The sequence below is a fragment of the Cupressus sempervirens genome, unplaced genomic scaffold, assembly GCF_028749045.1.
Source record: "Cupressus sempervirens isolate cs-2001-9-10 unplaced genomic scaffold, ASM2874904v1 CseChr00c100005_01, whole genome shotgun sequence".
Lineage (NCBI taxonomy): Eukaryota > Viridiplantae > Streptophyta > Pinopsida > Cupressales > Cupressaceae > Cupressus > Cupressus sempervirens.
In genome coordinates this window covers 1,599,405-1,612,972 of record NW_028322203.1, presented here as the reverse complement: position 1 = coordinate 1,612,972, position 13,568 = coordinate 1,599,405, and the positions used below count along the sequence as shown (strand labels likewise).

The 13,568-nt window shown below is 32.5% G+C and overlaps 1 pseudogene; it reads right to left on the bottom strand.

The window, feature by feature from the left end:
- LOC149527919 (26S proteasome regulatory subunit S10B homolog B-like) overlaps positions 1-7,441 on the bottom strand; it is a 79,116-nt pseudogene extending 71,675 nt beyond the window's left edge.
- Positions 7,442-13,568: the final 6,127 nt, after the last annotated feature.

Here is a 13,568-nt window from a genome sequence, read left to right as displayed (position 1 = left end):
GATTCAATCCCTTTCAAAGGCATGAGGGTTTGACCTACTGAGGCCAAAGAGATGACAGATGGGAGGTAGGTAGGGACAACAGAGGACTCAATGGAGAAAAGTTGGGAAATATGATGAAAGGGTGAGACAAGATGGGACTGGGAGGATTAGAAACATTGGAAACAATGGTCACCCAATGCAACATTTTACTTCTTATAACTTGGGGTGAAAAGTGGATTTTAGCAAGATTTCTCAACACATGTGGAGACTACAAGCAGTGGAAAAATAGGAACAATAGATGATTAAGGAACCACAGTAGGAAAGATGCATACACTAGTACATTTGGGCCCAAATTGTGATGGCAACCTCTTGTAATTATGACAACCAACTGTCGCCCGACCGACAATAGTACAAATTGGCTTCATCGAACGGGCATCAAACTTTTGTTGTCCCAAGTTGTGACAGAAAGCTAGTCCTTCACAATTGGTATGCCTAAATCTATCGCAAATTGGAAAAAAGAGAGGTGAAGAGTACCTCTTCACGCCATCATAATTTGGATGACCTACTATCACAATTATGACGACTAACATTTTCAGTCTGTTGTCTCACTTGCGATAGAGTTGTTGTAGGCTCGACGGGCATCCATCAGATTAGATTTTGCAATGAAAATGACATGCCAAAGCAATATTGTTCGAGTGATGGTCATCCAATAGATGTTACTGTTGCAAGTGTGGCTATGTGCGATGACAAAGTTGTGAGAGTGACAACTTTCCATCTGGCAAGACATCACAATTGTGATAGATCACTACATTATCAAAAAAAAATTGGTAGTTCTCATATTCTATTGTTAGTTCCTTCCATGGCAGAGAACTCTAGAGGTGTAGGCATCCAGACACACCCTAATCTCATTTTGACTTGTGGGCTAGAGGACAAGCCTTGAATCAACATTCTAATATCTTTTGAAGCATGAGTGAAGTCATTGAAACAATATAGATCATAGAGTTTCAAAAAATGCCTAACAAGATTACATCAAAAATTTAAAAGAAAAGTGTGACTGAAGTCTTAACAAAATAAGGACTGCACTGGTGCAATGATCACATCATTTGGATCACATTGTCTACCACTTGAACATACAAGATTTCTCAAATAAGGACAAACATAAATTTTGTATTTTTGTTTTGAATTAAACAATAGATATTTAATACATAGATCAACTCTTGAACAACTTGAATCTAGTTTCTTTGCTTCGTTGAACTTGCGAACAACTTGAATGACAAAGATAAGTCCAAGTTATAGGCCAGAGAGCATAAGCAACTCCAATTTTATAAAATGCTAAATAGAAAGGGAAAGAAAATTCACCTTCATAAAATCTTCCTAGATTATGTAATCACACTCTGCATGAATGACTACCATACCAACTTTTGTAAAAATGTTACAAAAATTTGCTCCATTGAAGCCTTGATCAAAGTTGAAATAATCTCAATTATATAGTAATTAATAAAACAATAATTACTAACTCCAAAACATACCAGTGTAGTATAGGATAAAACTCAAGTATTTTGGATAAATTTCAAATTATTAAAGAAACATAACAAGACCTCAACAAGCTTTACAATAGCTTTATAATCTATGTCTTAGTGTTTTGCAATCCCTACAACATGTATTTTCAATACTTCCATTCTTGCTTGTTCATTTGCAAGTGGAATCTCAATCTTTCTATCCAAACGACCAGGTCTAAGCAGGGCTAGGTCTAGAACATTAGGACAATTGATTGCCATGATCATTTTTACCTACATTTAATGTTGAGATTAACAAGATTTTAAGGTCATAATGAAAAATACACTACCTTGAAGAATCTTAAATAAGTTAAATAACATAGTTTCTTGATTAATGCAATTGATTGACAATTACAACAACTTGAGCACCTTAAAACACAATACCTTTCCTAATTGATCAAAACCATCTAGTTGGTTAAGCAATTCCATTAAAGTTCTTTGAATTTCTCAATCAACACGTGTTCCTTCACTAAAATGACATCCACTAGTTGCATCAATTCCATCCATAAATATGATGCATGGCTGCAACAAAGCCCCACTATAATATTAAGTATTTCATTTATATGAATCAGAATACTTGTTAGTAAATTGCAATGCAATTACTAAGAGGAATAGGGTTGTAGGCATATAGAGAAATACTTATTAGTGTCAATACCTTTAAATTCTTAGATGTAATGAGCTAATAATTCAACATACAAAATGTTTTGAAAAAAAAAAACTATTATTATATGTAAACAAAATATTAGCATTTTAAATTATATTAACAAATACCAAAAATTACTCGTCTGATGTTCAAATGAATAAGAAGTCATACGCAATGATCCTGTGCACAACCAAACATTTCCCTTATCAACCTTGAACTTTGCCAATATATTTATCTATTAGAGCACTTGAAACCATCTAAAAAATAGTATCACAAAAAGAAGGCATAAATCAAACATCAGGTACAAGAAATAAGAAAGTTGGATTGCATAAAAGTAAGATGGATTAAAAAAAAAAAAAAAAAAAAAACCAAGCTACAACCTTAAGGAAATTGGCATCAATGATACTAATAATAGCTCTTGCTAATAGTGTCTTTCCCATTCCAAGAGGGCCATATAGAAGTACTCCCTGAAATTGGAGAAAAAAGAATCAACCTCTATGAAAGATTTCAAACAAGAATAAATAAATCAAGCAAGTTTAACTTTACATAAACAAGTAATTACCATGATTAATTTGCACCCCACACAAATTTTACCTTAGGAGGTTTGATTCCAACCCTAAGAAAGAGTTCAAGATTCATTAAAGGAAGAGAAATATACTCTCTCAACTCCCTGATTTGATCTACTAACCCTCCTACTATTGAGTAGCTCACATTTCTAGGATCCTCATGTAGCATATTATAAACAACAGGGTCCACCTACATCCAATATACACAAACAAAATTATTAGTCTTTTTTTCTAGAAAATCCCTTCAAATATTCTGATATAATTTGTGCTTATTAATAGCTTGTCGATGTGAGATTCTAATGCTAGGTACCTCATGAGGAAGAGCCCTCATTATTGTAAGTGTTTTCATGTCAAGAAAAACACGTGTACCTATAGTGAGCTTATCTTTATCTACATTATTCTAACACCAAACAACATATCTTGGCCCACTACTAGCTTTCACAATTACTATACAAAGAAAAATTTGTAATCTTAAAATTAGAAAAACTAATTTACTTTAATAGTACAAGCATGAACAATTAAATATTATTTTTTTCAAGATTAAACATCCTCTAGAGATAGAATCATATATTCATAGGTGATACATATGTTGGAATTTACAAATGAGAAGATTACTTCTGGGGGGGGGGGGGGGGGGGGGTGGTGGGGGGTGAATCAAAAGTAATACACTTTAACCATAAAAACTTTTAACTAAATATAAATTGCATGCATGTAATCATATCAGATAAAATAAAGACATGTATCAAGACACATAATACCAAATTTTGATCACCCCCTCCATAAATGAGAAGGTAAAACTGGGGTGGGGATGATACCCACAAATTATCATGCAGCAATATTGTTTGACCACTTCTGGTCTACCTTGTTAGAGGCCTACCCTATTAAAGGCTTTACACTTTGTCAATAGTGACCTGTTCAAAGGGTTTTACAAACACTTACTTGAAGTGCTACCTTGTAAAAGGATTTATCACCTTGTTAAAGGTTCTACAACATAGCTGTTAAGCTAACCTATCAATATAGAATTTTCCTTCCTAATACAATTGCTAGAAAGTATTAGGTTGAATAAACCTGATAGCTTACAGTCCTTGATTTCTGATTTTAGGCTCTTGGTTTGCTTACTTTGATCTAATCCTTTGTGATCTAATGTCTATGCGTAACCCTTCCTCTATTCTGATCAACTATAATCTGCAATGCTGATCAAATCTCTAAGTCTTGACACCCCTGCTATTGCTCTATTCTACAATTTTGCTCGCTTCAACTTTTTGTCAACTCAACAACATTAAATCATGGGGTTTTTACCTTCTTATAAAGGCTTTGAAGACTTAGTATTAGGTATAAATCCACGAGCTTATTTCCCTGCTCAAATCCTTACACTTTTCCTATTGGTGGCATGCATTCTCCATTTTTCTTATTGGTTGCATGCAAATTGCATAATGCAAAAGATTCGATCTTATCTTTTAGAGTCCTTCGCAATTCATCCTAAAATGGTGTACATCTGAGTTTGTGAAGGCACAAAATCATATGCTATTTCTGTGTTACTTGGCACATACTGATTGCTGATGCTCAACACATATAGGATTCTGGCTTGCTCGACATACATAGTAATTCTATCTGGCTCGGCATCAATTGTGACTCAACACCTAAAGTCACTCGACACATGCATCATGCTTGGCACCTGAAGTTCACTTGACACCTACTAGATATCTAACTCGACACATACTATGTCTTCACATATATAGTGTACTCAACTTCAATATGAAAATTGGTTAAGTGTGTTGACATTCAATTGTCAAAACCAATCCAAGACCAACAACATATATTAGAATGACAGTGAAATAAAGTATGATCCTACCACATCCACATTCCCCTATTGGGAAAGTCCAAGAAATGTAAGAATGTTTGAAGAGGATTTTTTGAACTACCCTAAAAATTATGGGAACAATATTTCAAAATGGAAATAACAAGGATCAAAGATAGAAGCAAGAGATGAGGATGCATCAAAATGGGGGATAATGAACCTAGAAAATAAATATGAGCATATTTATTAAATTATATATTTTCATCACCTTTCAAACTACATTTATGCATTTGATTGCATGTTGAACATGTAAATATCATCTACAAGAATGTATGATACTGATGCAAAGTAATAAAGAAAAAACTATCTAACAGTCCTTGAATAATTTTCCAACTATAGCCATGCCATAACATGTCATTTTTACAATATTATATCAATTAGTCACCTTTCCAACAATATTTTGCATTTGATTGAATGTCAAATATTTAAATATCATGGATATTGAATGTGTGATATTAATATTAAGAAATCAAGGAAAAACTATCTAGTGGACCTTGATTACTTTTCTAATTGTACCCATGTTAAAACATGTCATACTTACTATAATATATCATCCTGTCACCTTTCCAAAACTATTTGAACAATTGATTGAACATCAAATATGTAAATGTCAGAACTATTGAGACAAAAAATGACAATCGATTAAAAACTATGTAATGGTGATTGACCAATTTTCTTAGTCTAACCATGTATGACAACAAACCAATTACAAATATAAGGAAACTATTAAGTAATCAACTAGTGCTAGTATGTTTGTCTATGAACTTTGTCAACTTCAAAGGAAGATAGACCACCCATACACACTAGTACATAAAATAAAACAATAGATTAAGCATATAACTATATATTGCTCTATTATGGGAAAAAAAGTGTATATACAAGACATAATTACACTTCAGTTTTTATTTGGAAGTGATAATAAATAGAAAAGGTTACATGGAAAAGATAAAAAATTAAAAATTTCCCTATAATATTATCAACATATCACCACACTCAAAAGAAATAATGAGAATAGTTCATGAGAACATTGTGAAACAATAGAATGCACAAGCGCATGAATTATGATGTATTCATATCCCCTGGAAGATTTGTTTTACCCTTTAAGTCTACTATCTGCCAACATATCAAGTCAATTTGTATGACAAGATTCATTTTAAAAATAAATAAATCGTGAATCAATGTATACTTTAGAATGATCTAATATCATTTGTTTCCACTATTCAAATTCTCCTTCATGTCTCCCAATTTACAACAAAAGTTATCAAATGCAATCATTCAATGAGAAAATGGAAAACATAACAATAAGAGGAGGAAGTCCTAGTGACTCACACATTTTCCCATCCTAGTGTCATAATTACAATGCAAGACAAGACATGAGAAATTGCTAATACAAAAATGAAGATATGTAGTTGATGGAGTCCATCTTGTGATATAAGAGGAACCTTCCCCTGTACCAAAATAAGAAAGGACAAGATCAATTAATTTTCTTTCCATTAGAAAAATAGCTCCATTCAATCTGAATATACAAGAAAAAAATTCTACCTTTGAAGCGCAATGACCAGTTGCAACCTCATTCATTCCCAAGCTCTACCTTAATGGTGTTTCATGGGAAGCTATGAACATGAGCTTTATATACATTGAAAACATTTCAGTCTCCTCAACACTACTATCAATTCTATAAGAAATTCAAAAGAAATCAAGCTAAATACTTTAATTTTGTTATTTACATAGAATCATGCTTTCTAATATCTTTCTCTTATTTATATGATGAATCATAGAATGTGATCCAAGATGCTGATGTAAAAATAACAACACAATCAAACATGATTGCAGATAAATAGAAAGAATAAAATACCTTAGAGAGGAATAATTTGAGGCAATCTCATAGAAAGACATTCTTTTGAATACTTCATACACTACAACTAAATTTTATATATCAACAAGTTTGACTATAGCGTCCTTCTATATTTCCTGAAACCAAGAGATTCACATAGTCAATTGTCATGAAATCATAGGTTACTATTGAGCTTCAATTGGTTTTGAGAATATAGGGCCAACCATGTGAAAGTGGAAGCTCATTTGGCCACCCCCCACCCCCACCCCCCACCAACTTCCTAACATCTAAATTCCCCATTAACATCTAAAATTCATTCATTCTATTAATAAAATGTAATATTCATGAATTATCACATGATAACATTTATTAACACATAAGTTTCATTAGAACATTCATGCTAACATTAAAACATAAGATTCATTAGAACGTTCACACGAACATTCAATAGAACATAAATAAAACATCTAGACATAAATATCAGTCCTTATGAAATAAGTCACAAATGTTCACATGAATCATTTGAATTTTTTATTTGTTTTTTTCCTTTCGTATATTGTTTTAGGGGCATATCTATGTTGTCATTGATATTTCTTCTCACTTGTGGATGTGCACTCGCTATCCTTTGCAAATGTGGGTCCTCTGCAATAACAAATAAAAGGGTTAAATTTTAAAAAGTTGAGACTTTAAAGATTTTAAAGAAAATTGTAGTGCTCTTTACCTTGTCCAACTACATCATCTTTCCCATTAACTTAGGCCTCAACACAATCATTACGAACAACTTTGCATCCCCTACAACTACAATACAAGATGCTATTCTTCATCCATCTCATCATTAGGATCATCATCTTTGTTGACATCATCATCACCACTATCCTAGTCATCATCATCACTATCCTCATCACCATCATGATTAGTAACAACATCATTTGCATCAAGAGCATCACTGACTAACTCTCGATTGTGATCCACTTCTTCCTTTTCCTCAGTATCCTCTTCTTCCATCGCATTATACTTTATCGGCCTTCTCCTTGGATCATGTCTAATAGAAAATGACCAAATCAATTTATGTGGACCCTTTGATTAAAATACCTAGTCACATTGGCTTGGAAGAACATAGGGCTCATCCCTAACTGGCTCAAACAACCTTGTATTAATCATTGAAAATCCATTCTCATGCTCAATAACAATTATATCAAGATCATTTTGATTGAATCATAGTCTATACCATTTGACAACAAAGAGAACTAATTTAAAGGTATTAACATTCAAGCATATCAACCAAAATGCCATAGTATCAATTTTGAGATTCTCGAGGATTTATGTCATTTCTAGATGAAATATTGGTCACCTAGAAGGCTGTACTTATCACAAAATCAACAAGTTCTCTTCATGTCATCTAAATATTTGATGCAAAATTTATAACCATTTCATAACATAGATTTGTGGTGTTTGACCTATAATAATGTCAAACATGTATAAATTATTGCATCATGAGTACAAAAACATATAGTTTGCTAAATCTATTTCCTTTTGTGTAACATTAGGATCTCCGTTACAGTGAGCTTGTTTAACCAATGAAGACACAAATTCCCATTTTAATCTATGACCAAAATTTTGACATCATTCAATCCATATCGTCATCAAAACTTTGATTATTTGCAATAAACAAATGTATTGCATCCCATTCTTTAGCAACTGTACAAAAGTAAATAGTTGACTTACAACAAATTTATTTTGAAGATTAAGAATTAATTAACTACAATAATATCTCATAATTTATTACCTTTCACTTTCCTAAATCTATAATTCCCCACCAAATGCTCCCCTTCAAATGTTTTAATGGAGTCAAGATCCCAAATGCAATCAATATGGGTCTTTACTCCATGATTAGGAAGATATGAGTAACATACACCATCATCAGGTATGTCATATATTCCTCAATCATAGAACCCTCAGGATATGCTCTTTGTCAAACCAAACCCTTCAAAAATTTCAAGTGTCTCTCAACCATCCACATTGACCTAGGTTGTACAAGTCCACAAAATCCAATCTCCTCAACTAGGCATATGAGGCAGTGTTCTTGTACATTGAAAAAAGTTGAAGGTAAATACTTTTGCATTTCACACATTAGTAGATGTATTCTTTTCTTCCAATATTTTATATCCTCTTTATAGATTTCTTTAGATGAAAACCACCTACAAGGGATTCAAGACACAAAAACATATAAATATGAGACTTTACAATATATTACTTGTTTGATATATTGAACAAATATCACTTCTTACCTCATGTATTTTCCAAGATCATATATCACTTGTTTGATTTATTGTTGAAGTTGTTTGGAAGGAATAGAGGTAGTACATAATGCAACAATTGTCAACTGATCATTTCATTCTTTTCTAACATAATACAATGAAAATTGAATGTAGTTTCACAAATATATTATAAATACAAAAGACCGTGACTTACCTTGATGAAGGCATGCCAATCATGCATTTTCAGCCCTAGGCCAAATTCCTTTTTTGTTGATATGAGATTTCTTAAATTAGTAGAAAATCCTCTACGAAATCAATTTTTTTGTATGACTTCTTTTATGGCATTACTTCACTGCTTCATTAATAACCAAGGAAGTGCACTTGCATTAATTCGATCTCCGTTGCTATTTGATTCAATGATATTTTTCATTGCATGATTGGAACCATGAATGTTACTAAAAAATTTGGCAAATTTTTCTTTGTCACACCTTCCATCCAATATTTTCCACAGTGTCTCTGTAACATTCTTTCCAATATGCATAGTATCAAACAAATGCACAATTTGTAGCTACTTTTAGTGGGAAACCTACTAAATCCTTTGGGATAACATTTTAGTCCCTTTGGAAGGTGGTCAGTATTGATGCCTTGATGACCTCAAATTCTATTATATTCCAACTACCATAGGTGAGGTGTCATTCTTCATGGCTTTGGTGTTGTCTCTTCTTTCCCATCGAGAAGATGTTTTTTGACACTTCGATACTTATGATTTATGTGGAGGAAGTACCTATTCTCATCAAACACCTACTTTCTGAAACTTTTGGAATAATGAGATTTCATCTTTAGACCACACATTGGGCATGAAAAATTTCCCTGTGTTTGAAGACCTACAAGATAACGATACAATTAGATTAAATATGTTCATTTTTGGAATTAGTATTACTGTGTACAACTAGATTTCAGCATAACATACCATAGAACTGTGTCAACCATGGGGCATCATGAATTGTCCACACAATCATTGCATGGAATTAAAATTGTTTTTGTCCAATTGGTCTAGAGATATCATACAAAGTGAAACCATTCCATAATACTAGCAACTCATCGATAAGAGGTGCAATATATACATTCATATCTTTCACTTGGTACTTACCTAGTTGAATGAACAACATCAGTTAATTATTGTGGTTATTTCACTCCAAGACTTTTCATTACATGTAGGTAACAATAAAATAATAAAATACCTAGAACAATCATTGTCAACATAATGTGCTCCCTCTTTATTGACATCCATGGAGGAAGGTTATTGTTGTGTATCATCTTAAAATGAAAGCACTTCCATGTTAAGAGTGTTTAGACCTCTGAGTAAGTGGTCTGGGGTCATGCAAAGTACCTTGAATAGGTTTTTGCATGGATCTAATAGATTTCCCCATGTTTTTCTTCTCTCTCTCTATTTCCAGCCCATTTTTGACAACCTGCTTTGTGAAACTGAGAACTTTGACTTTTGGGTCAAGGATGACCTTTTAGGTTAAGGTTGACCTCAACCCTGACCTACCTAGGTCAAGGATGACCTTGACCTTGACTTAAGGCAGGGTCAATCTTGTCCCTAACCCTAGGTCTCATTTTCAATTTTCAGGAGTTTTGGGATCTAAGGCTTCAAAAAGTTTCTTTTCCTACTTTCGAGTCAGCTGTTTTGGGTTTTGGAATGTTAGACTCTTAAATTACATCTATTCTAGGTCTATTCCTATGGGTTAAGTTTAAATGGTATTTAATGCTCACATGTTAGCCGTCTCTAGGATTTAGTGCCCTAGATCTCTATATAAGGAAGCCTTCTTCCCTCATTTTGACATCCACTATAGATTATCCATGATTCATAAATGCATCTAGGACCTATAAGAAAAGTTAGTATCTACTTTTTATGAAGAGCATCTATGATCCATTATAAAGCATCCATTTTCAAATGATCATGTATTCTATCATTCAAGTTCTTCATTGAAGATCAAGGATTGACGCATTCAAGTCTTTAAATGGATTTGGTTCAATTATTCAAGATTCATCATTTAAACCCTAGATCTAGCCATTATGGTGTTGTGATCTTCCTTCGAGATCCTTTATTCATCTTTAAGATCTATTCAGTCTTTTATCAAGGTAGATTCTAAGCATACAATCATGGAGGTTTTGATTTACATTTGTTAATGTTATGTTTAAAGCTTTCAAGTTAATATACTTGTTTATATTTCAAATACAATTGCATATCTATTAAATATCATAGCTTCATTGTTAGATTTATTTCTACTACTTGCTAGCATTCCTTATTTCAATTCCATTATTAAGGTTGATTCCAAACTGGGGTTTGACCAAGGAAAACTCCTCACTCAAACAAAAAAACCATTTTTATTGCAAATATAGGTGTGGAACAATGAATTGAAGAGCATATTTAGATAACCTTTTTGTTGAACTTGTGAGATCTGTGAATAAAAATTTTGTCGGAGCAATTTAGGTCAAGATCAACTTTTTGGGGTACAATTGTGCCCCAAGGTAAGATTGTGCCTCGGTATCAGGGTTAAGGTCAACCTCCCTTCAAAAGGACAATTTTTTTTTGGGTTTTCTCTATCTCGACATTTCTAGTTTAGAACAAGTTTAAAATTCCCCAAAACTATACATAGACATCATAAATCAACATTTCCATATTCAAGGTTAGTATTTGTCTTTTATCTATTTTAGAATTTAGGCACATACTCCTCAAAATGGAAAGACCATAACACCTTTTTTCTCCATATTCTCCATGACATGATCCATTTCTACATTGATCACTTTCTTGTACTTAATCAATTCAGATCATTCCTTTTGGAAATTAGGATTGAAAAGAAAACCTTATTTTCTTTATATTCATTTTGGTGAACCTAACATGCTTACCCCTTATCTTTTGTAGAATTCGATGCCCTATTGTATTATGTGGTGTTATATTTCATTTCATAATTATTAGGTCTTTTTAGATTTAGTTCATGATCTTACATTTTAAATTAAAAATACAAAAAAATCTATATATTTAATAAAATACAAAAACATTTCTTGCATTTCAATTGTTACGAAGATGTTTTGGTGTGTGGTTATGTTCCTTATTACCCTTCTCCTATCATCTCTTTACCATAATTATGATGTTTATGAGAGTATCATTCATTTTATTATGTTCATGATCTTTCATTTTATTCTTGGTTGTGCTTTTGTGAATTTAATTGATATTGGTCTTTCTACATGCAAAACTTTCATTAATAATTCATGTGGTAGACGTATTGTTCTTTTGGATTATGTGAAGGATTTGGTAGATGATACACCATCTCTTAATCTTCCTAATTCGAATGTTATTATTCCTAATCTGATGCCTAGATCTCCATCTGTTCATCCTCATTCTACTTATGATGGAATTCAAGCTATAGTTTAGGATACAGATGTGCAAGATTTCTTTGATTTATTTTCTCCTTTGATTCATGATGATATTAAAGGAAAGGGTACATACACTTATTAAAAACCTATTATTCCATCTTATACAACTTTTAATCATGAACGTGATAAACAATCACCTCCTATAGAAGTTTTACATGATATGTACACTGCAAGATATAATATAACCATTAAACAATGTCATAAAGGTTTAGGTCTTGGAGTTAATGAGCATGGTATTAAATATCATGTTCATAACCCTCTAAACTAGATTTTCATGGTGTTGATTGTTCGACATCTTGAGTTAAGGAAGGTGATGTTAATCATCATTCTCTTCATAAACTTCTCCCTGCACCTAGTTTAGATAACTCTAATATTCATCAAGAGGTGGCTAAACAAGTGTATGTTGAATTAAAAAATTCCAAAAAAAAAATCATTAAACCTATACTAAAATATTCCTTACCTAATTACAAATGCCCTTTTCAATATCATAATATGCACTTACTTGTTGATTATAGACATTTTAAATTGAATGTTCATGAACAAGCTGCTTTAGGAAATATATCTCACTCTCATGTAGTTTTACAATTCCTTCATAATTTTGATATAGGGGATTCCCCTCTTGTTGATATAATATAGATCTCTTCTCCTCTTGTCTCTGGACTGGGGGGCAAGAGGTGTATTTTCATCCAATCTCCTAGGATCCATTAGCTTTTTTATTAGGCTTAATTGGTATTCTTTCCTCCTATTTTGATATGATTTTTTAGTATGCTCTATTCATGGTATCTTTATAAGACATTTGTTTTGGAAAGGTATCCCTTGTCTTCTTTGCTGGGGGCAAGGTTCTTCCTTCTTACTTTTTGTCCAGGGAACTACTTTCCTTAGCTTAGTGATAGATGTTTTGACTATGGATAATCTTTTTTATAAGAGATTTTGTTGTCCTAGGTCATCACCTCTTTCTTATGTTGCAAATTATGTTCTTTATAAACTCTTACCCTTGTTTTTATGTTAGGGTTGTTTTTCTTATTCTAAATATTCATTTTCCTCTTCCTTGGAGGGGGCTTGATGATTGAATATATGTTCCCATTTGATTTGAAAGCTAATATTTTATCTAAAAGCACTCCTCAGTGGTGGGGGTCTTGTTGATAAGAATTCTTTCTTTGAGGATCCTTTTTCCATAAGTGACATGTCCTTTTCATGATTATCCATACTCTTGAATGTAGGGGTCAATATACCTTGTTAAGAATATGGTGCACATTGTTGTTAATAGGATATATCCTTACATTATGAAGTAGGTATCCTCTTCTTCTTCCTTATCATGTCTAGTAGACAACCAAAATAAGGAGGGGGGCATATATATAGGGTCTCCCTTGTATTATAGTTTTTATTCTATATGCTAAATCTTGGAAGGTCACCCACATAAGTTGCTAAATCCT